Source organism: Schistocerca nitens, chromosome 11 (assembly GCF_023898315.1).
Source record: "Schistocerca nitens isolate TAMUIC-IGC-003100 chromosome 11, iqSchNite1.1, whole genome shotgun sequence".
In the NCBI taxonomy this organism is placed as follows: domain Eukaryota; kingdom Metazoa; phylum Arthropoda; class Insecta; order Orthoptera; family Acrididae; genus Schistocerca; species Schistocerca nitens.
The window spans coordinates 158,834,316-158,857,010 of NC_064624.1; the positions used below are offsets into that span (position 1 = coordinate 158,834,316).

Here is a 22,695-nt window from a genome sequence, read left to right on the forward strand (position 1 = left end):
GCTATCGATATCCTACCGTACAGAACGAACTTTCGACCATCAAGGTTAGCAAAAAATTGATCATACAATGTAAGTTTTTGCAAAAAATTGTTTAAGCCTTAGACAGCAGATTTGAGCTGCCAGATAAAAGCACACTTAAAAGTTTACTGATCTCAAAACTATAGGAAGAGATAAAAAATAAATAAAAGGAAGCCATTCTAAAACGTAAATTCTTTTAGTGTTACAACCGACGGGTGCAACGCGAATGAAAGCATACTGCCCTTGACTTGCCACTTTATTATAGACGATAAATCAGTTTCATCCATATTAGAAGTGACAAAAACTGCAGGTCATGACTACGCAGAATCTATGCAAATGTAACTAACATTTTTTTTAAATTTTTCTTTCTTTAACTCGTCAATGCCATGGTGAGTTTCGTTTCATTCTTGTGTTCGGTACATGTCGGTGTACGTCAAATGGGCGTAACTTTTAAGTTATTTCTTTGAAGTTTCATCCGTCACTTTCCCGACCCCCTCTCCCTCACCCCTATTGCCGACAGAAATCTGAAGCCGTTGTGTCATTTGTGTTCTGTTTACGGACACTGCCAACCTTAACAAATCATTGAATAATTGCGTTACAACAGGCTTAATATATTTTCTTATGCATTACTACAAATAAGCAACACATTTGGACATAAAGCACTCTGTCTTCAGGCCACAAGTGGCACATCGGGACCATCCGACCGCCGTGTCATCCTCAGGTGAGGATGCGGATAGGAGGGGCGTGTGGTCAGCACACCGCTGTCCCGGTCGCAAAGACGGTTTTCTTTGACCGGAGCCGCTACTTTTCGGTCGAGTAGCTCCTCAATTGGCATCATGAGGTACATTTGATGTGTCTATAGTACGCTTTCTCAAAACATTGTTACTTCCGCGCCGATAGTTTTCACTTGAGAGTTTGTGTGATAGCATACGAACAAGTGAGAAACGAACCCGAACCCCGACACCGTCTGAACCAAATTTAATACAACACAGCAAAGTCAGCTGGCAGCGGCGTTACAATTACTGTCTTGGTGTCTTCCGAGTACATAAACAACGGCTTCTGTGGTGGTTTATACGGAAGTGGTTCCATTGTATTAGCGAATCGGAACAGAATTAAAACTTTCGGTGCTTATAAAACAGCGTCAGTATTAACGCATGTATTTGCCAAAAAAGACTAACCATAGCAAGTTGTAAATATAGGCCCTACTAACTGAATCGGATCTTTCCAGTGGTAATGGAAAACTCTCAGTTACTGTGTAATGGAAGCTGTTGCAAAGCCGCTATAGTGAAGCCGACGAAACGCTGTCTACCAAGTTCTGTCAAATGCGAACTCTTAGCGGCGCGGGTACATTATGGGAATCGGTATGATGCGTGAAGGAGCCACCACTGTTGTCCCTCGCCGCACCTTCCTTTATCCTACATTAATACCGTATTCTGCTCTTTATACCGCTCCGTGTGCTTCCCCCAACGAAAGACGAAACACCCAACAAAATTTACACTTTATGTCGATTGAACCAAGATCACAAGTGCTGCCGATTTCAGCGATGTAGCACTGCAGTAGTGTGATGGCCCTTTTGTTTTGCACCGAGTGTCAACTCAACTGAAAAAAAAAAAAAAAAAAAAAACGTTATGAGTGAAGAAGCAGCCCTTGATCTCTTCAAATCTTGTTATTCCCATGATCAGTTTATACCGTATCTGCTGCATTTCATCAGCACGCATACCCACCTAAGGTAGCAGTATTGCGTGACAGACCAGTAAACACTTCACCTCTCGCATCCCTTTTCCTTACGGTGACCTCCCTCTTCTTCTGCTTCCTCTTCCTGTTCCTGCTTTCCTCGTGCTTCTGAGACGCTGAAGCTCAACGTAACATCGACAAGTAATATATTGCCCCAATTTTTATGAGAATTATTTTTTTGTATATAGGAAAGCAATTTTTCAGATAACAAGACGTTGAAAAAAGAAATTATTTGACAATATCATACAACATTTCGGACATACTGGCAGGCTGCTTTAACATTACATTCCTTGTTTCAGGTTATCAATCAAATCTTGCTAGAATATAATATCCGTGATAAGACAGTGGTAGCGGTTACAGACAACGCTGCAGTCACGAAAAAGCTGCCTAAATCTTAAGGATTCGAGATTCACCCTGTTTTGACCACTGCATCAACACTGTTACAAAGTAGTACATTTTCCAAAATGTTATTGAACACAAAGGCTACTGTGAGTTTCTTTCATAACTCTACACTAGCCAGTGACAAACTGCACAATGTTAAAAAAAAAACAGCAAACCATAAAAGAACCGAGACTGATACAAGAGGTGCGGACTCGATGGAACAGCTCAAGCCATGCGCTCAAAACAATTTTGGAAGTAGGAAGTGAGTCTGAGATTGCCATCAATGAAAGTTCAAATACAAGGCGTGCCCTCACAGCAGAAAATTACTTAGGCCGGTATTACACTATCAAATTTCTTTGTCAAAGATTTGATCAAAGATGTGATCAAATATTCCGTCAAATATATTTGACAAAGATCTTTGACGTAGCGCTGGAAGGGGCATTACACTGTCATCATATTTTTCGTCAAAGTTCAAGATGGCTGACAACAACAACTTATTAACCGCAGCAGTTGCGTGTACCACAATTGCGCTGTGTACATATGCGGAAGAGAAGCGGGGAGGAAAAATGGAAACATAGCTGGGTGAAGCCGTGGGTTTTACGACGACACGATAAAAGCATTCAACAAAACTAGTTAAGTGGCCTTATAGTGGAGGACGTCAAGTCGTACATCAATTACGTAAGAATGGATGAGCATACGTTTCAGTATGTGCTCAGGAAGTGTTTCCTCATATCACAAAGCACAGTACTCACTTAAGAACTGCTACATCTGCAGAAGACAGGCTCACTGTAACACTCCGATCCCTTGCTACAAAAGAGGGTTAGGTTAGGTTAGGTCAGGTCTCCAATCTTCGTAATCTATTTTTGTATTCAGCGTGCCTCACGTTGTAAAGCGCCTCATCACCTTCATACATCTCTATTAATTTTGTGGTTGTCGGCACACACCAATTGTATTTACCCGCAATGTTTATAAAACACTACAGACGACAGAATGCAGTGATGCTAGCGCTCCATGTGGTAACATGTCACATTGCAGTGAACAGAAGACAAGCGACTTCTTCGATCAAATCTACAGCGAGGCCCTAGATTTGATCAAATATTGGACGACATTTGACAAAGTTCCCTATTACACCATCAAATATCTTTGACAAACAAAGAAATTTGATGGTGTAATACCGGCCCTAGCTGTACAAGGGATTTTAGATCTTGATGAACCTTTTGAAGTCGCGCAACGACAACACTCTCAGGGGAGTCATACATCACTGCTTCCGTAGTTATACCTCTTACACGAAGTATTGCTGCGAAGTTTTAGGCTCGTAAGGGACCTTAACAACTAATGAAAGACCAAGTGTTCTGGATTCCTTGATTAAATCAAGCAATGAAAGAGTGAAACCATTTAACACATTGACTGTTAATATTTTTGTGACATTATTAGATCCTAGGTTTTAAAAAACGTGTTTCAGGACATTTTAAGAGGCAGAGAACGCTGCACAAGTACGTTAGGAAGAGTATAATGCTGTCATCGCATCAACTATACGAGTAATACCTGAAACAACATCCATGAGCAGTGTTATTACGAGTACTGCTAGGTCTCTCAGTTTGAAATCGATGACCTACATTTTTTGCCCAAGTAACAACAGCGTAACGTCGATGTCGTTACACCAGTTGGTGATTCCATAATTCACCTACAGCAGTATTTTGAAAAATTTGTAACAGACAAGCATGCTTCTGTATGAGAATACTGTAAAAAAAATCTAGTAGTATGTTGCGTGGCATGGCCAGTAAATTTTTGTTGTGCCAGCGTCTTCAGTTCCTGCAGAGAGGGTTTTCTCCAAGGCGAGATAAATAATTTCTTAAAAACGCAACAGACTAAAGGAGAAGAATTTAAACACCTTACGTGCATCCTTTAATACTGTATCTTAAACAACAGGCTAGAGGACAAGAATTTGAACACCGTACTTTTTACAAAACAAAATTTGCATATCTTGTAGTGTTGTATTTTAAGCAATAAATATTGTTAAAAAGTTATTTTTCGTTTGAAATACCCACCCAATACAATCGATAGTTAATCATTACATTGATAGCTTTTTAAATTACTATCGACAATATTGGGTGTTTCAACTACCGATGTTTACGTAACACTGAAGACAACCATATTATCTCACAGTGATTAAAATTCATCTGGGTATTATGCCGCGTCATTGCTAAAAACTAACAACAATAATAAACTGAAACGGACTTTACGGCCGAATTGCAATGGGCGCGTGCCCTGAGGAAGGCCGTTGCAATTCGGCCGAAACGTTGGTTTTAGTTTATTATTGTTATTAGTTTTTAGCAATAACGCGGCATAATACCCATAAGAATTTTAATCACTATGACACTGGCAGCGGAAGCCTATGTTCTTATATCTTATCTCACGGTTACTGATTTCAAACACCCGGGATCCTTGGTGAGCCCACTTCCTCTACCCCAGGGACCCACCTGGAATTAATCAACATCACCCAGGGGAATCAGAAAGGTAACTGTGGTTCTTATATTCAAGCTCATGATATTAACCAGTCGTGTGACATAAAAATGGCGGGAGCTGCCGCCGACCTCGGCTACATGGTAAAGCAGTCAAATCTAAAGGCCGTAAATTCAGCTAAATAACTACCAATTACAATTACGATCAGCTTAAATTGGAAGGAACACACAGAAAATTTGTGGGATCCTTACCGGATAGGACTGACGGAGTAGATCAAGAAAGTTCAAAGAAGGACAGCACATTTTGTATTATCGCCAAATAGGGGAGGGAATGTCACTGAAATGATACAGGATTTCAGATGGACATCATTAAAATATAGGCGTTATTCGTTGCGGCGGAATCTTCTCGCGAAATTTCAATCACCAACTTTCTCCTGCGAATGGGGAAATATTTTGTTGACGCCGACCTACATAGTGAGAAACGATCATCGTAATAAAATAAAAGAGATATCAGAGCTCGTACGGATTTTTCCGCGCGCTGTTAGGGATTGGAATAATTGAAGGCGGATTTTTTACAGACGAATGGAAAAACTAGTAGAAGCTGACCTCGGGGAAGATCAGTTTGGATTCCGTAGAAATGTTGGGACACGTGAGGCAATACTGACCTTACGACTTATCTTAGAAGCTAGATTAAGGAAAGGCAAACCTACGTTTCTAGCAGTTGTAGACTTAGAGAAAGCTTTTGACAATGTTGACTGGAATACGCTGTTTCAAATTCTGAAGGTGGCGGGGGTAAAATACAGGGAGCGAAAGGCTATTTACAATTTGTACAGAAACCAGATGGCAGTTATAAGAGTCGAGGGACATGAAAGGGAAGCAGTGGTTGGGAAGGGAGTGAGACAGGGTTGTAGTCTCTCCCCAATGTTATTCAATCTGTACATTGAGCAAGCAGTGAAGGAAACAAAAGAAAAATTCAGAGTAGTTATTAAAGTCCATGGAGCAGAAATAAAAACTTTAAGGTTCGCCGATGACATTGTAATTCTGTCAGACAGCAAAGGACTTGGAAGAGCAGATGAACGGAATGGACAACGTCTTGATAGGAGGATATAAGATGAACATCAACAAAAGCAAAACGAGGATAATGGAATGTAGTCGAATTAAGTCGGGTGATGCTGAGGGAATTAGATTAGGAAATGAAACACTTGAAGTAGTAAAGGAGTTTTGCTATTTGGGGAGCCAAATAACTGATGATGGTCGAAGTAGAGAGGATATAAAATGCAGACTGGCAATGGCAAGGAAAGCGTTTCTGAAGAAGAGACATTTGTTAACATCGAGTAAAGATTTAAGTGTCAGGAAGTCGTTTCTGAAAGTATTTGTATGGAGTGTAGCCATGTATGGAAGTGAAACATGGACGATAAATAGTTTGGACAAGAAGAGAATAGAAGCTTTTGAAATGTGGTGCTACAGAAGAATGCTGAGGATTAGATGGGTAGATCACATAACTAATGAGGAGGTATTGAATAGAATTGGGGAGAAGCGGAGTTTGTGGCACTACTTGACAAGAAGAAGGGATCGGTTGGTAGGACATGTTCTGAGGCATCAAAGGATCACCAATTTAGTATTGGAGGGCAGTGTGGAGGGTAAAAATCGTAGAGGGAGACCAAGAGATGAATACACTAAGCAGATACAGAAGGACGTAGGTTGCAGTAGGTACTGGGAGATGAAGTTTTCACAGGATAGAGTAGCATGGAGAGCTGCATCAAACCAGTCTCAGGGCTGAAGACCACAACAACAACAACAACTGTGAAGGTGGTTGGATGAACCCTTTGCCAGGCACTTAAATGTGATTCGCAGGTTATCCATGTAGATAGAGATGTAGATGCAGACTCCAAGTCACCACCGCAGGCACTGCCCCGCCAGAGGTGTAAGTATTGCCTCCCTGGATCGCACCTGAGTCGAAGACCATTGAACGAGTGTCACGTCGACGTGCCCATTGAGACAGTCGCTCTGCGATAAACAACATACACTGTAATAGACTCACGATTATCATACTGGTCGAGCTAGCGACAACGGGCTCTGACCTGGTAAACGTCTACCCACACTGAGGAAGAAGAGACTATTTATTTATTTCGAGTCAAAAACATTACAACAATATTTACAATATACACAATATAACAAATCAGGTCAAATCATAAAAGAACAAACTAAACGGTATTAGCCCAAAATTGTGCAACGGCAGCAGCATTGTCTGAAACATCAACAAGCTCTTGTGTGGAACATGATACAGGACATCTAGGACAGTTAATTAAATGTTTGGTTGTCTGTTCTTCTCCGCAGTCACACAAGGTGGAAGATTCCTTCATAAAGCCCCATTTAAACAGATTGTCCTTAGTTCGTCCGACGCCACTCCTGAGCCGATTTAGAGACTTCCACACTGTCCAGACTTGATTTCCACCAGGAGGAAGGGTCTCAGAAGGAGTCATCCAATCATTACTGTCAGATTTTGCTGTCCACTGAGATAGTCTGGCTGCTCCAGTCCGACCGGTGAGGGGTGTAGTAGTTCTCATGAAGCTCCTCCTAGATTTGAGTCTACTAATTGGTGGCTGGTATCCATGTAGCAGGTGATCGGTGTTATGATCTGCTTTATGCCTCTCAAGTTTGGCTGCGACTTCACGCCTTATGTCTGGAGGAGCAATACCTGCTAGTTTATGGAGTTTATCAATAGGTGTAGCTTTGAGGCATCCCGTTACTGTCCTGCAGGTTTCGTTCAGGGCCACATCAACCTGCTTTGCATGAGATGACTTGTACCATACAGGACATGCGTATTCAGCTGCGGAATAACACAAGGCCAAGGCTGATGTTCTTAGTAGTTTGGGATCTGCACCCCAAACGCTGCCAGTGAGCTTCCGCAGGATGTTGTTACGAGCAGCAACTTTCTGCTTAGTGTTAGTGCAGTGTTTTCTGTAGGTCAACGTTCGATCTAAGGTGACACCCAGATATTTGGGGTAGAAACAATGTTCAAGCTCTTGATCTTCCCAAAACACTGTAAGTTTTCTATAGGCCTCTCGATTGCGTAGGTGGAAGGCACAAACTTGAGTTTTAGCAGGGTTCGGTCTTAAGTTATTGACTCTGTAGTACTCACATAGGTCCTTGAGAGCAACAGTAAGCTGGTTTTCTACTGTGTCAAAATCTCTGGCTTGTGTGACTAAGGCAAGATCATCTGCATAGATGAAACTCTTTGTAAGAGAAGGTTGAGGCTGGTCATTTGTAAATATATTGAACAATATGGGGGAAAGGACACTACCCTGAGGCAAGCCATTCCTTTGACTTCTCCATCTACTCTTTCTTCCTTGGAACTCCACATAGAATCGCCGGTTTTCCAAAAGTGTCTGCACAGTTCTGGTGAAATTAATGTCTCTAGTGATGTAGTAGACTTTGCGCAATAATTGTCGATGTTGAATGGTGTCATATGCTGCTGTGAGATCCACGAAGACAGCCCCGGAAATGTATCCTTTTTCATATCCCTCTTCAATATGTTCAGTCAGATTAAGGACTTGTGCTGTACAATTCTTTCCAGGTCGGAAACCTGCTTGTTGAGGTATGAGTTGTTTTTCAACAATGGGAGTGAGTCTATTTAGCAACATTCTTTCATAGATTTTATACAAATGGCAAAGGAGCGAAATCGGTCGGTAGTTCTTGGGATCAGCTGCACCCTTTCCAGGTTTTAGTAAGGGAATAACTTTAGTTTTCCTCCAGATGGCAGGGATCTGTTTCCGCTTCAGACAACCATTATAGAATTGCAGAAGCCATCTTTCCGTGATGGGACCAAAATGTTTAATTTGCTCAATCATTAGGTCGTCTAGACCAGGCGCTTTACCATTTTTGCATTTCTGAATTGCGGTTCTGAGTTCTTGTAAGATGAAGTCATTTGATAGATGGTTGTTTTCACGTTCAGGTTCTCTTTTGAGTTTTGTTCTATCTTTAGAACAATTGACCCTTCCATTCTGAACTAGATGATGAGCAATTTGATCTGGTGCAATGTTTGCATGGCCATGATTGTGGACAGGGTCGTTGTTCAGGCGTCGCAGCAACTGCCAGGCTTTCTGACTGCTTTTAGACATATCAAGGTTCTCGAGTAACTCTATCCATCGTTCTTTTTTGGATTTGGCTAAGGCTGAGGATAAATTTTGGCCAGCAGTTAAGGTTTCAATGCTGTAAGGATTATCATTGAAAAGTTGGATATAGTTATGTAGATGCTTCACGGATTCTTCTGTCAAGCCAGGTATGTAGTTAACTCGACAGCCTCTGGGAGTTGAGAGTCTTGAGCATCTTTTCACGGCTTCTACAAACTCATCGTAGTTGGAAACTGAGGGTTCTATGCGTGAAACTTCTGAGTCAAGGAGATCAGCAAACTTCTGCCAGTCTGCTTTCTTGAAATTGTATCGCCTTCGGAATGATGTGATTCTAGGAGTAATGGCTGCAAACACTTGGCAGCCTATGGGGCGGTGTTGAGTATTTGGTATCGGATTTAGAACAGTTTTTCTGCATTGGTGAGCTATGTTCTCGCTAACAAAAATTAAGTCGGGGTTATACCCACGTTTCCAACGCCCACTGTTAAAAGATGGTGGGAGTTTATTATCATGGACAAGATTAAGATGGTTGGTATCAGCCCAAGTCAAAACTGCTTCACCATTACTGTCGTCCTCAACATAACCCCAAACACTGCTATGACTATTGAAATCTCCAACAATAAAGTGAGCTTGTTGATTGGCGTAGTTGTCTGTAGGTGAAAATTGGAAATCTGCTCCTGGGGGTTTGTAAATTGACGACACAATACAACCATTCAGTTCTACAGACAGTATTTCAATATTGTTGAATTCTGTAAGTGAGGTAGAGAGAACAGCTATATCGTTCCTCACAAAGATAGCACTGCCATATTGTCTATGGGGTCGCTCAACTGCCAGTTTCATCCCAAGGATTTTTGGTCTTCTCATGGTGTCATCTCGATGGGTTTCTTGTATACATAAAATATCACACCTAGGTTCCTTGGCAATATGTTGCAGGAGTTCTTCTTTGGCAACAGACAATCCTTCTATGTTGATTGATACAATCACAAGGTGAGGTCTTGATAAAGACCTTTGGTTTCCATTCTATGAAGAAGAGACTACTTATTGTTTTTCATTTTACAAGCAACACGGTCCAGTTTAAAGGGTGGAGGACCATCAGTCTGGCACCGAGCATTTACATCGTAATGCCCAAGCTGATACAGAAAAAGATCTTAATCGTTGTGAAACACTTGCGGCAGTAAGTTAAATCTATGAGGAGTGTCACATAGCTGAAGTATAAGCTGCGTGGGGAACAAGTGCATTTAAACTGGTGCGTCTTTCCTATTAGCACTTCACAAATATTTCCTGATTTCAGCCACTCGAACATGGAATAAGTGGTTTTAGATCGCTCGTCATCCTCTTGGAACCCATAATCTTACAGCTGAATTGTTATAACAAAATAAGGACTGTCTAGGTTATGTTGTCATTTTCTTGAATACACCGAAGTTGTGCACTTACTAAACAGAAATTAATAGTAGGCACATCAGCGAACTTGACTTGTAGTACACACGCACTGCCCTCTCTTAAGTTAACGACAGACACAGTAATTCCACAAATTATCATCACCTTGTTTATTCTTGTGATGAACTGGCAGAAAAGGCCGGTGTGTGCCACTTATACAGGGTGTTACAAAAAGTTACGGCCAAACTTTCAGGAAACATTCCTCACACACAAATAAAGAAAAGATGTTATGTGGATATGTGTCCGGAAACGCTTAATTTCCATGTTAGAGCTCATTTTAGTTTCGTCAGTATGTACTGTACTTCCTCGATTCACCGCCAGTTGGCCCAATTGATCAGTACGTAGCATCAACAGGTTAGTGTTCATCACGAACGTGGTTTTGCAGTCAGTGCAATGTTTACAAATGCGGAGTTGGCAAATCCCCATTTGATGTATGAATTAGCACGGGGCAATAGCCGTGGCGCGGTACGTTTGTATCTAGACAGATTTCCTTTCTTTGTGTGTGACGAATGTTTCCTGAAAGTTTAGCCGTACCTTTTTGCAACACCTTGTATATTTTTTAAAGTTACAAAGAATTTTATAAATAACAATCAATGTGAAAGTCGCGAGCTCTATCTTCTTATCTCGTGTTTTCTACTCAAAATCTCGTGCTTGTACTCTTGTTAACTTTACTATTACAGAGATCGCCTAAACTTTATTTATTTATTTTATTGGTCCTGTGCGCAACAAATAACTTAGTTGGTCTTTCTACTTCCACTGCCTGATCTGCTGCATTCCATTATTTAACAAAAACATAAAAAAACCTATTATTCATGCTGAGTGCAATGCATGTTCTGTATGGCGGCCCCTGCTGTTGCTGCGGCTGCTGCTGCTTACTACAACTACATATAATTCAAGAGAAAGGGTTTGCTCAAATCTAAACTCGATAAATGATAACCCAAACAAGTAATCCCTTTTTTCAAAAACTATATTCTGAAAACGATTCTTTCTCATTCAGTTAATAAAACGCTATAAGCTCTTTGAGCAATTGCTTCGTATGTAAATCTGCCTCCAGTGGCATTACAAATTAATCAAACTCTTGAGACAGACTGAAATACTTCTCAATTAAATACATAGTGAAACAATTCCCTGACAATTACAAAAGAAATCAATGACAAAAATCAATACTTAATCTGTTCACCTAACAATGGTTTTCCTTAACAATTCAACTGCTATCATTATCAAAATTACCGTCTGCTGCTATGCACATAGCCAAACCCCTTTCTTTAAATTAATAAGCGCGCTGCAAATTATAAAAAATATCAACTCCGTACCAAATCCTGTGTCGCTGCCGGCGGTCACGTGCGCACCACAGCAGGCGGGCTCCTACACTGGCTTCCAAACTGCCACTGGTTAATCCGTGCGCTGCGAAGCGCGACAACAATATCTTAGATTCCAGAGCTTGTGTATGCGCGCTGTAGCCAACCTTCAAATCCTAAGAGAGTGTTGCCAACTCTCAAATGAACAGCTCACCCAATCGTGAGACAACATGCAAATGGGTAAGGTGTCACAGCACATAGCAGCAACAGCAGACGAAATGAAGGCGTCACGTGATGTGGTAATAATGTTGTCTAAAGTTACCTACAGTTCAAACAACAAAGGCTGTAAACATGTCAGCATTGGTATGATTTCTCATCGATAGTTCTATCTGGTGGTCGTCCTTGAAAACGCTTAATTTTGCAACGTTAAAGTGATACTATCCACTGATGAATGGTATTAACTATCCATTACGTCAATACATATTCCTATACTGTTCCACGGCAATGTTCATTCGCCGTCTGTAATTCTGGGGGATCACACATTCACAGTAGGAGACTTCCCTGGAACAATTAAAATATTTTACATCAGTGAGTGTGTACATCTCCAGGAACAGACGTATAAGAATCTAATGTACACAAGCCATAGCATAAAGTATGCTGTAGACTGTCGACTAAGGTGGCAATCGAACGTCTCTACATCTACATCTACATTTATACTCCGCAAGCCACCGAACGGTGTGTGGCGGAGGGCACTTAACGTGCCACTGTCATTACCTCCCTTTCCCGTTCCAGTCGCGTATGGTTCGCGGGAAGAACGACTGTCTGAAAGCCTCCGTGCGCACTCGAATCTCTCTAATTTTACATTCGTGATCTCCTCGGGAGGTATAAGTAGGGGGAAGCAATACATTCGATACCTGATCCAGAAACGCACCCTCTCGAAACCTGGCGAGCAAGCTACACCGCGATGCAGAGCGCCTCTCTTGCAGAGTCTGCCACTTGAGTTTATTAAACATCTCCGTAACGCTATCACGGTTACCAAATAACCCTGTGACGAAACGTGCCGCTCTTCTTTGGATCTTCCCTACCTCCTCCGTCAACCCGATCTGGTACGGATCCCACACTGATGAGCAATACTCAAGTATAGGTCGAACGAGTGTTTTGTAAGCCACCTCCTTTGTTGATGGACTACATTTTCTAAGCGCTCTCCCAATGAATCTCAACCTAGTACCCGCCTTACCAACAATTAATTTTATATGATCATTCCACTTCAAATCGTTCCGCACGCATACTCCCAGATATTTTACAGAAGTAACTGGTACCAGTGTTTGTTCCGCTATCATACAATAAAGGATCCTTCTTTCTATGTATTCGCAATACATTACATTTGTCTATGTTAAGGGTCAGTTGCCACTCCCTGCACCAAGTGCCTATCCGCTGCAGATCTTCCTGCATTTTCCACTGTGGAAAGAGCTTTTGGAGTCTATTCCCCGAACTCTGCTCACTTTTATGAATCATATTCGAAATACACACAACAACAGAAGTTTTGCATCGCCCCAGTTCCCAGAACTCCTGAAGATAGACGTTGACTGTGGATATTGTTATCACAGACACAGTCCCTTTGACTATTCAGAGCTGTCACTAAATCAGCCCAAAGACGTAACCAACCATGCATGAGCAGCGCCTTAGACGGACGGGGTCCGACAGCCGATCACTTCCAGTCATTCCACCAGGAAGGAGGTACACGGCTCGTGTTTGTAGTTCAACCATGCCTAGACGGTCAATACCGCGGTTCGATTGCGTCCGCATTGTTCCTTTGTGCCAGGAAGGGCTGTCAACAAGGCGTCTCGGAGTGAACCAAAGCGATGTTGTTCGGACATGGAGGAGATACAGAGAGACAGGAACTGTCGATGACATGCGTCGCTCAGGCCGCCCGAGGGCTACTACTGCAGCGGATGACCGCCACCTACGGATTATGGCTCAGAGGAACCCTGCCGACAACGCCACCATGTTGAATGATGCTTTTTGTGAGCCACAGGACGTCATGTTGCGACTCAAACTGTGCGCTATAGGCTGCACGATGCGCAACTTCACTCCCGACGTCCATGGCGAGGTCCATCTTTGCAACCACGACACCGTGCAGCGTGGTACACATATGCTCAACAACATGCCGAATGGACCGCTCAAGATTGGCGTCACGTTCCCTTCACCGATGAGTGTCGCATATGCCTTCAACCAGACAATCGTCAAGACGTGTTTGGAGGCAACCCGGTCAGGCTGAACGCCTTACTCCACTGTCCAGCGAGTGCAGCAAGGTGGAGGTTCCCAGGTGTTTTGGGGTGGAATTATGTGAGGCCGACGTACGCCGCTGGTGGTCACGGAAGGCGCTGTAGCGGCTGTACGATACGTGAATGCCATCCTCCGACCGATAGTGCAACCATGTCGGCAGCATATTGGCGAGGCATTCATGGACGACAATTCGCGCCCCCGTCGTGCACATCTTGTGAATGACTTCCTTCATGATAATGACATCGCTCGACTAGAGTGGCCAGCATGTCCTCCAGACATGAACCTTATCGAACATTCCTGGGATTGATTGGAAAGGGCTGTTTATGGAAGACGTGACCCACCAAGCATTTACGCCGAATCGCCATTGAGGAGTGGGACAACCTGGACCGATAGTGTCTTGATGAACTTGTGGATAGTATGCCACGACGAATACAGGCACGCATCAATGCAAGAGGACGTGCTGCTGGGTATTAGAGGTACCGGTGTGTACAGCAGTCTGGACCACCACGTCTGAAGGTCTCGCTGTATGGTGGTACAACATGCAATGTGTGGTTTTCATGAGCAATAAAAAGGGCGGAAATGGTGTTTATGTTGATCTCTATTCCAATTTTCGGTACAGGTTCCGGAGCTCTCGGAACCGAGGTGATGCAAAACTTTTTTGATGTGTGTATATAAGACCCATGTTTTGATGGTCTTAGCATTAGGAATATTACAATTATTTTACAGAAATTAATTAATTAACCTCCATATGCTTTTGTTCTCAATTATATTTAATTATCCTTCATCGTTGATGTAAATATGATTATATGTAATTTCTTTAAAATAAGTTGTAAATATTTGTTCTTTTATTGTGGGAGCACGTCATTATTGAATAGTTGGTACAAAGATCTTATATATGAAACCTATAACTGTACTCTATTGAAACAGTATCGAAAACTGTCAGAGTCAAGTGCTTTATGGTTGGGTGACGTTTCGCATTACAGTAATATTTAATAATGAGTGTAGCGATAATTTTACATTCTATGGTTCTGTAACGCATCGTCGGAGAACTGGTAAAAATAATACACTGCCTGACTGATCTTTTAGATGGATGTAAATCTCAATTTCTTTCATTACACCCATGATTTTTGCTTTATTTAAATTATGTAATATTTGAAGTGATCCACCTATATTAGCTATTTTGTGGTTGCTGTCCTTCAAGTGTGCAGCAACTGTGGATGGTTTATTGTCGCTTACTGTCGTGTTTTCTTTAAATTATGTACTGACTTTTATTCCTGTGTGTCGTATATAAAATTTTGGGCATTCTACATAGTTAACTTTGTAGATTCCTGATTGTGAAAACGGTTCTGGTTTATGTGGTATGTGTCTGAATAATCGCTGTAGATTGTTAGTGGTTCTGCAACTAGTGTATAAGTTTGTATTGGTGAATTTAATCGGAAATAATGGCCATACAAGGACTTTATTTTTGTGTATTTCGTTTTTGTCTCTGGTTAAAGTGACGTGCTCCGACAATAAAAGAACAAATATTTATAAGTTATTTCAAAGAAATTACAGTGATATTTACACCAATGACGAATGATGATTGAGAACAAAAGCATATGCGGCTTGGTTAACTAATTTCTTTAAAATAATTGTAACCTTCGTAGTGTTAAGTACGTTAAAACACGAGTCTTATATATAAGAGCTTTGCAACAACTGCTCGAAAGTAACGTGCTTCTAAAATAGTGTAAAACATCTCTGATTTATTTTATGAGCATAACATCGAATCATAGGAGCAACGACGTGCATGGCATAATTTACTCTAAAAAATCACCCATAAAGTAAGTTATAAGGTATATATACAGATATGACTTGTTCCTACATCAAAATCACAAGTGCCACTAATGTATCCAATGTATAATGCTTCCGTTTTAGATATCTGAAAACGGCCTTAGGCCTAAATTGTAAAATCGTACATGAAATAAAGAGAATGGCAGATGAAGGCATATGAAATCTTACAAAAAAATTCATCGCAGCTGCAGACCCTATCGCATTGAAAATTACACAGTACATTACAGTGAATGACGATTTATCAGTTAATGTCAGCAACACTAAAATTGCATATCGTCTACAGAAGTACGTCATTGGACGATCAAAAGGAAAATCAGTATGATGAGGAAGAAAAATGGCTCTGAGCACTATGGGACTTAACTTCTGAGGTCATCAGTCCCCTAGAACTTAGAACTGCTTAAACCTAACTAACTTAAGGACATCACACACATCCATGCCCGAGGCAGGATTCGAACCTGCGACCGCACTCCGGCCACTCCGGCCGGCTAAGATGTGGAGAAAATTTTTACTTCTCATAATAAAATGGCTGAGCACTATGGGACTCAACTGCTGAGGTCATTAGTCCCCTAGAACTTAGAACTAGTTAAACCTAACTAACCTAAGGACATCACAAACATCCATGCCCGAGGCAGGATTCGAACCTGCGACCGTAGCGGTCTTGCGGTTCCAGACTGCAGCGCCTTTAACCGCACGGCCACTTCGGCCGGCCACTTCTCATAATACTGGTAGCCCTTTTTAAATGTGAGCAAGTGTAAGAAAAAGCCTCTAAAAAGAAGAAAAGAACAACTGTAATGCATCACAACATCACTTTTAGAAGATCACAATTTGTAAGTATCGACAGGTAATACTAAGAAATGATGTGAAATGTTCTGGTCACGCAAGACCAGTATCAGGGAAGGCGCTAGCAAAACTTGAATTTTGTTAAAAGGGATCTGGGAAAGTGCAGCCCATCAGTCTAGCGTCTTGCTTGTGCGAGCAATCTTACTGCCACAGTGTGTAGAGTCTTTACGTCTGACAGTGACAGCGAAACGGCGCAAGTTGTGACGTTCGCGTTGTGTGGACCCACTCCGACCCAGACATCGCATAGGGAGAGAACATCCGAGAGGTTATTTCTGTGGATTCCGCACTGGCGTTCCATTCCCACTCCCAGGGGAATGTATTTGATCGTAGAGAAATCCTTCCACGGGCTAGATAAGATGAGTTCTGTTTTCAAACAGAGAAGAGTACTATCCTCACTAATTAAAGGCTGATTGGAGAAAATTAGTACTAACGGGTGTTTCCAAACGAATGTCGAACTTTTAAGCCTTTGCAGCGTTCATTACATTCCACTTACAATTATACACTGAAGCGCCAAAGAAACTGGTATAGGCAAACGTATTTAAATACAGAGAGATGTAAACAGACAGAGTATGGCGCTGCGGTCGGCATCGCCTATACATTGTGTTACAAAAAGGTACGGCCAAACTTTCAGGAAACATTCCTCACACACAAAGAAAGAAAACATGTTATGTGGACATGTGTCCGGAAACGCTTACTTTCCATGTTAGAGCTCATTTTATTACTTCTCTTCAAATCACATTAATCATTGAATGGAAACACACAGCAACAGAACGTACCAGCGTGACTTCAAACACTTTGTTACAGGAAATGTTTAAAATGTCCTCCGTTAGCGAGGATACGTGCATCCACCCTCCGTCGCATGGAATCCCTGATGCGCTGATGCGGCCCTGGAGAATGGCGTATTGTATCACAGACGTCCACAATACGAGCACGAAGAGTCTCTACATTTGGTACCGGGGTTGCGTAGACAAGCGCTTTCAAATGCCCCCATAAATGAAAGTCGAGAGGGTTGAGGTCAGGAGAGCGTGGAGGCCACGGAATTGGTCCGCCTCTACCAATCCGTCGGTCACCGAATCTGTTGTTGAGAAGCGTACGAACACTTCGACTGAAATGTACAGGAGCTCCATCGTGCACGAACCACATGTTGTCTCGTACTTGTAAAGGCACATGTTCTAACAGCACAGGTATAGTATCCCGTATGAAATCATGATAACGTGCTCCATTGAGCGTAGGTGGAAGAACATGGGGCCCAATCAAGACATCACCAGCAATGAGTCGCATGTCAACACAAGCACCGAAGTCAACATTACCTTCCTTCAATTGGGCCAACTGGCGGTGAATCGAGGAAGTACAATACATACTGACGAAAGTAAGATGAGCTCTGACATGGAAATTAAGCGTTTCCGGACACATGTCCGCATAATATCTTTTCTTTATTTGTGTGTGAGGAATGTTTCCTGAAAGTTTGGCCGTACCTTTTTGTAACACCCTGTATAAAACAAGTGTCTGGTACAGTTATCGGTTACTGTTGCTGCAGTGGGAAGGTATCAACCATTAAGTGAGTTTGAAAGTGCTATTATAGTCGGCCCGCGAGCGACTGGACACAGCATCTCCGAGATTGTTGGGATTTTCCCGTACGACCATTTGACGGGTGTACTGTGAATACTGCGAATCTGAGTAAACGTCAAAATCATTGACATCGCTGTGGTCCGAAAAAGATCCTGCAAGAACGGGGCCAACGACGACTAAAGAGAAACGTTCAGCGTGACAGAAGTGCAACTCTTCCGCAAATTGCTTCAGATTTCGATGCTCGGCCATCAACAAGTGTTAGCGTGCGAACCATTCAACGAAACATCACCGATATGGGCTGTCGGAGCCCAAGGCCGAGCCGTGTACCCTTGATGACTGCACGACACAAAGCTTTACGTCTCGCCTGGGCCCGTCAACACCGACATTGGACCTCTGATGCCTGGAAACATGTCACATCGTCGGACGAGTCTCGTTTTACATTGTATCGAGCTTATGGACGCGTACAGGTAAGGGGACAACGTCATGAATCCATGGACATGCCAGCAGGGAACTGTTCAAGCTAGCGGAGCCTCTGTAGTGGTGTGGGGTGTTTGCAGTTGGAGTGATATGGGTACCCTGGTACGTCTAGATCAGGGCTTAACAACTGGCCGGTTTTGAGCGCGAGTACTCGCGTCTGCTCAGGCACGTGCTCGCAAGCAGCTGCAAGGTCATTTCGCTGGTTAAGAATCATGTGAAGTCGCCGTTGTCTAACCCCAACCATGCTTTCGCAGTTCAACCCCAATTGGGGGGAATTGTATCTGTTTAGAGAAAAAGATGGTGTTGCAAAATGTTTAGTATGTCACAAAACGCTGAATTCTTTTACGAAATTTAATTTGCAGCGACATTATATGTCGTACCACGCGAAAGACTACGGACGTGGAAAATGTGATTGACCAGATCGTGCACATGAAGTTATTAAACTTAAAAGGAAGCTATCCGAAGAAGATCTGGACGACGAAGAAAAATCAACTGAGGCAGCTCTCAGAGTGGGTTACAAAATTGCTTTGCTTTTAGCAAAATCCCTGCGCCCCTTAACTGATGGCGATTTAATAAAGGAATGTTTGGTCGTTGCAGCGGAACATTTGTGTCCATCTCAAGTTGAACAGTTTCGGATTGTGCCATTATCTAACATGACCATTATGCGTCGCATACAGGACATGGCAGACGACGTCCAGAGCCAGCTTGCAAATATCTGTAAAGATTTTATGGCGTATTCTCTAGCTCTGGACGAAAGTGTTGATATCACTGGAACAGCGCAGCTTGCCATATTTATTAGAGGTGTTAATAGAGATCTTCAGGTGAGGGAGGAGCTCCTCGATGTAGTAGCCATGAAGAACACTACAACTGGAGGTGATATTTTAAGTAGTGTTGAAGAAAGTGTTGAAAATATAGGATTGTCATGGAATTCTTTAGTTTCAGTGTCTACAGATGGTAGAGGCATACACTAAGCTAATAAAATTATGTGGCACGTGTACATTCTCCTTTATTTGTTTCATTTGTCGCAGTAATAATTCGTGAGTGATATCCCTGCAGGTGGCCGCGGATTTATATCGACTGGCGGCAGCTGTTGTGTACCCCACGTGACTCTCCCCTCTCTCCGCTCTGGTCCGGTAGTGGGGGTAGTGTGCTCGCGCTGCTCCGTGCTCGCGCCTTGCTGCTCACAGCTTGCTCCGCGAGCACGTATGTTGTGAAGTCCTGGTCTAGATGCAACTCTGGCAGGTGACACGTACCTAAGCATCCTGCCTGATCACCTGCATCCAATTATGTCCACTGTGCATTCCGACGGACTTGGGCAGTTCCAGCAGAACAATGCGACACCCCACACGTCCAGAATGGCTACAGAGTGGCTGCAGGAACACACTTCTGACTTTAAACACTTCCGCTGGCCACCAAACTCCCCTGACATGAACATTATTGAGCATATCTGGGCTGCCTTGCAGCGTGGTGTTCAGAAGAAATCTGCACCCCTTCGTACTCTTACAGATTTATGGACAGTCTTGTAGTGGGACGCGAAATTGAAGCGTCACCCATCCACTAGTGTCAGCCCAGTTTGCAGGTGAATATAAGTTTAATTTAGTGTTTTGTTTATGTATTTTGTAATATTTGTAATGTTTGTAAATTATCTAAAGTTTTGTATTTATTTTTATGTTTCATGTACGGAGAGAGCGGCGCAACGAACGGAGACAGCATCTTCACTGCCGGGACCAGAGAGAAAATTGCTGTCCACTATACGTCGCGGGTCGACAGCCAGAGAGCAACAGAAGATCCTGAAACCGAGTTGTTGCGTCGTGCTTCTAAAAACTTACAAAATAAGAATTTGTAATGTTTCTACAACAATGACGTTATAGAAAGTTTAATCATGTTGTAGATGTTCAGTCCTATCTTGTCAAGGCTCATGTTCACAGCTATATGTAGTATATATCAAGATAATAAACTAGTGTATACTACAAAAGTTTAAATACGTGTTTCGAGAATTTATTTATGATGAATTATGTTAAGGAAGAAGTATTACTGATTTATGTGACAAGATTATTAATTTTTGACAACGTTCATCGCGAGTTTGAGTCTTGAAAGTTTATTCAATGTGGTTTTAATATTTATTACAGCAGATAACTTGCATTAATATAATTTCTGAGAAGAAGCAAACGACATCTAAATTGAAAAAAGTTTGCGCAAACCAACTGGACTGATAAGGGGAGGCCACCAATTGTGAAATTCAGATTCGATTCATACTGCGCATAATAAAAGCTCATGGCCAGAGGTGTAATGTGGCAAAGCACCAAGATGCACTTCTCAGCCGTTGTCGAGAAAATCGACAGTTAAAAGAAACCGTTGCGGTGAAATACTCTCTACGATTAATTATTTTCTACAGCGTCGTGGCGCAGCGGTAAGCGCACGGGTTCGTAATCCGAAGGTCGCCTTATCGAATCTCGCGCCATGCAATTTTTTTATTATTAGTTTTTTGTTATATATATATACTCCTGGAAATTGAAATAAGAACACCGTGAATTCATTGTCCCAGGAAGGGGAAACTTTATTGACACATTCCTGGGGTCAGATACATCACATGATCACACTGACAGAACCACAGGCACATAGACACAGGCAACAGAGCATGCACTAGTACAGTGTATATCCACCTTTCGCAGCAATGCAGGCTGCTATTCTCCCTTGGAGACGATCGTAGAGATGCTGGATGTAGTCCTGTGGAACGGCTTGCCATGCCATTTCCACCTGGCGCCTCAGTTGGACCAGCGTTCGTGCTGGACGTGCAGACCGCGTGAGACGACGCTTCATCCAGTCCCAAACATGCTCAATTGTGGACAGATCCGGAGATCTTGCTGGCCAGGGTAGTTGACTTACACCTTCTAGAGCACGTTGGGTGGCACGGGATACATGCGGACGTGCATTGTCCTGTTGGAACAGCAAGTTCCCTTGCCGGTCTAGGAATGGTAGAACGATGGGTTCGATGACGGTTTGGATGTACCGTGCACTATTCAGTGTCCCCTCGACGATCACCAGTGGTGTACGGCCAGTGTAGGAGATCGCTCCCCACACCATGATGCCGGGTGTTGGCCCTGTGTGCCTCGGTCGTATGCAGTCCTGATTGTGGCGCTCACCTGTACGGCGCCAAACACGCATACGACCATCATTGGCACCAAGGCAGAAGCGACTCTCATCGCTGAAGACGACACGTCTCCATTAGTCCCTCCATTCACGCCTGTCGCGACACCACTGGAGGCGGGCTGCACGACGTTGGGGCGTGAGCGGAAGACGGCCTAACGGTGTGCGGGACTGTAGCCCAGCTTCATGGAGACGGTTGCGAATGGTCCTCGCCGATACCCCAGGAGCAACAGTGTCCCTAATTTGCTGGGAAGTGGCGGTGCGGTCCCCTACGGCACTGCGTAGGATCCTACGGTCTTGGCGTGCATCCGTGCGTCGCTGCGGTCCGGTCCCAGGTCGACGGGCACGTGCACCTTCCGCCGACCACTGGCGACAACATCGATGTACTGTGGAGACCTCACGCCCCACGTGTTGAGCAATTCGGCGGTACGTCCACCCGGCCTCCCGCATGCCCACTATACGCCCTCGCTCAAAGTCCGTCAACTGCACATACGGTTCACGTCCACGCTGTCGCGGCAGCTACCAGTGTTAAAGACTGCGATGGAGCTCCGTATGCCACGGCAAACTGGCTGACACTGACGGCGGCGGTGCACAAATGCTGCGCAGCTAGCGCCATTCGACGGCCAACACCGCGGTTCCTGGTGTGTCCGCTGTGCCGTGCGTGTGATCATTGCTTGTACAGCCCTCTCGCAGTGTCCGGAGCAAGTATCGTGGGTCTGACACACCGGTGTCAATGTGTTCTTTTTTCCATTTCCAGGTGTGTATATATAAACTATTAATGAATTGCTTATGCATGTTGGTGAAGGCGGATTGCTCTCCAATTGTACCGCCTCCATTTTTCCGTTTGTTTAACAGGGTGTACCAAAGATCTCCCGTCCTCACTGATTTTCGACGATATAAGTTGCGCTAGGGACCGCATCTACCTTCTTTCGAAGTTAGCAGGCAACTACGCTGTTATGCGGCGGCTCGTTTCGGCCCATTCAACGTCTGTCCTTCAAGTGTAACGAGCGAGTAACGGAGTTTATATTTCATACCTGCCACAGCAAATTTGTGTTCGTGGGGTGTCTATTCTAATTCGAACGTTTG

General features: G+C 43.3%; 2 protein-coding genes across 4 annotated transcripts in view; both read right to left on the reverse strand.

Moving 5' to 3' along the window:
- LOC126213211 (ankyrin-1-like) overlaps positions 1–22,695 on the reverse strand; it is a 415,927-nt gene that overhangs the window by 239,051 nt on the left and 154,181 nt on the right. The gene's annotated exons all lie outside the window — the stretch shown is intronic.
- Positions 1–22,695, reverse strand: part of LOC126213214 (ankyrin repeat domain-containing protein 54-like) — a 120,957-nt gene that overhangs the window by 89,293 nt on the left and 8,969 nt on the right. The window contains exon 1 of one of the 3 annotated variants that reach the window (XM_049940854.1): positions 11,476–11,571. The exons of the other annotated variants lie outside the window; for them this stretch is intronic. The gene's annotated coding sequence lies outside the window, so the exon portion shown is untranslated. Of the gene's footprint in view, positions 1–11,475; positions 11,572–22,695 lie in introns of those variants that run through there. 3 annotated transcript variants of the gene reach the window in all.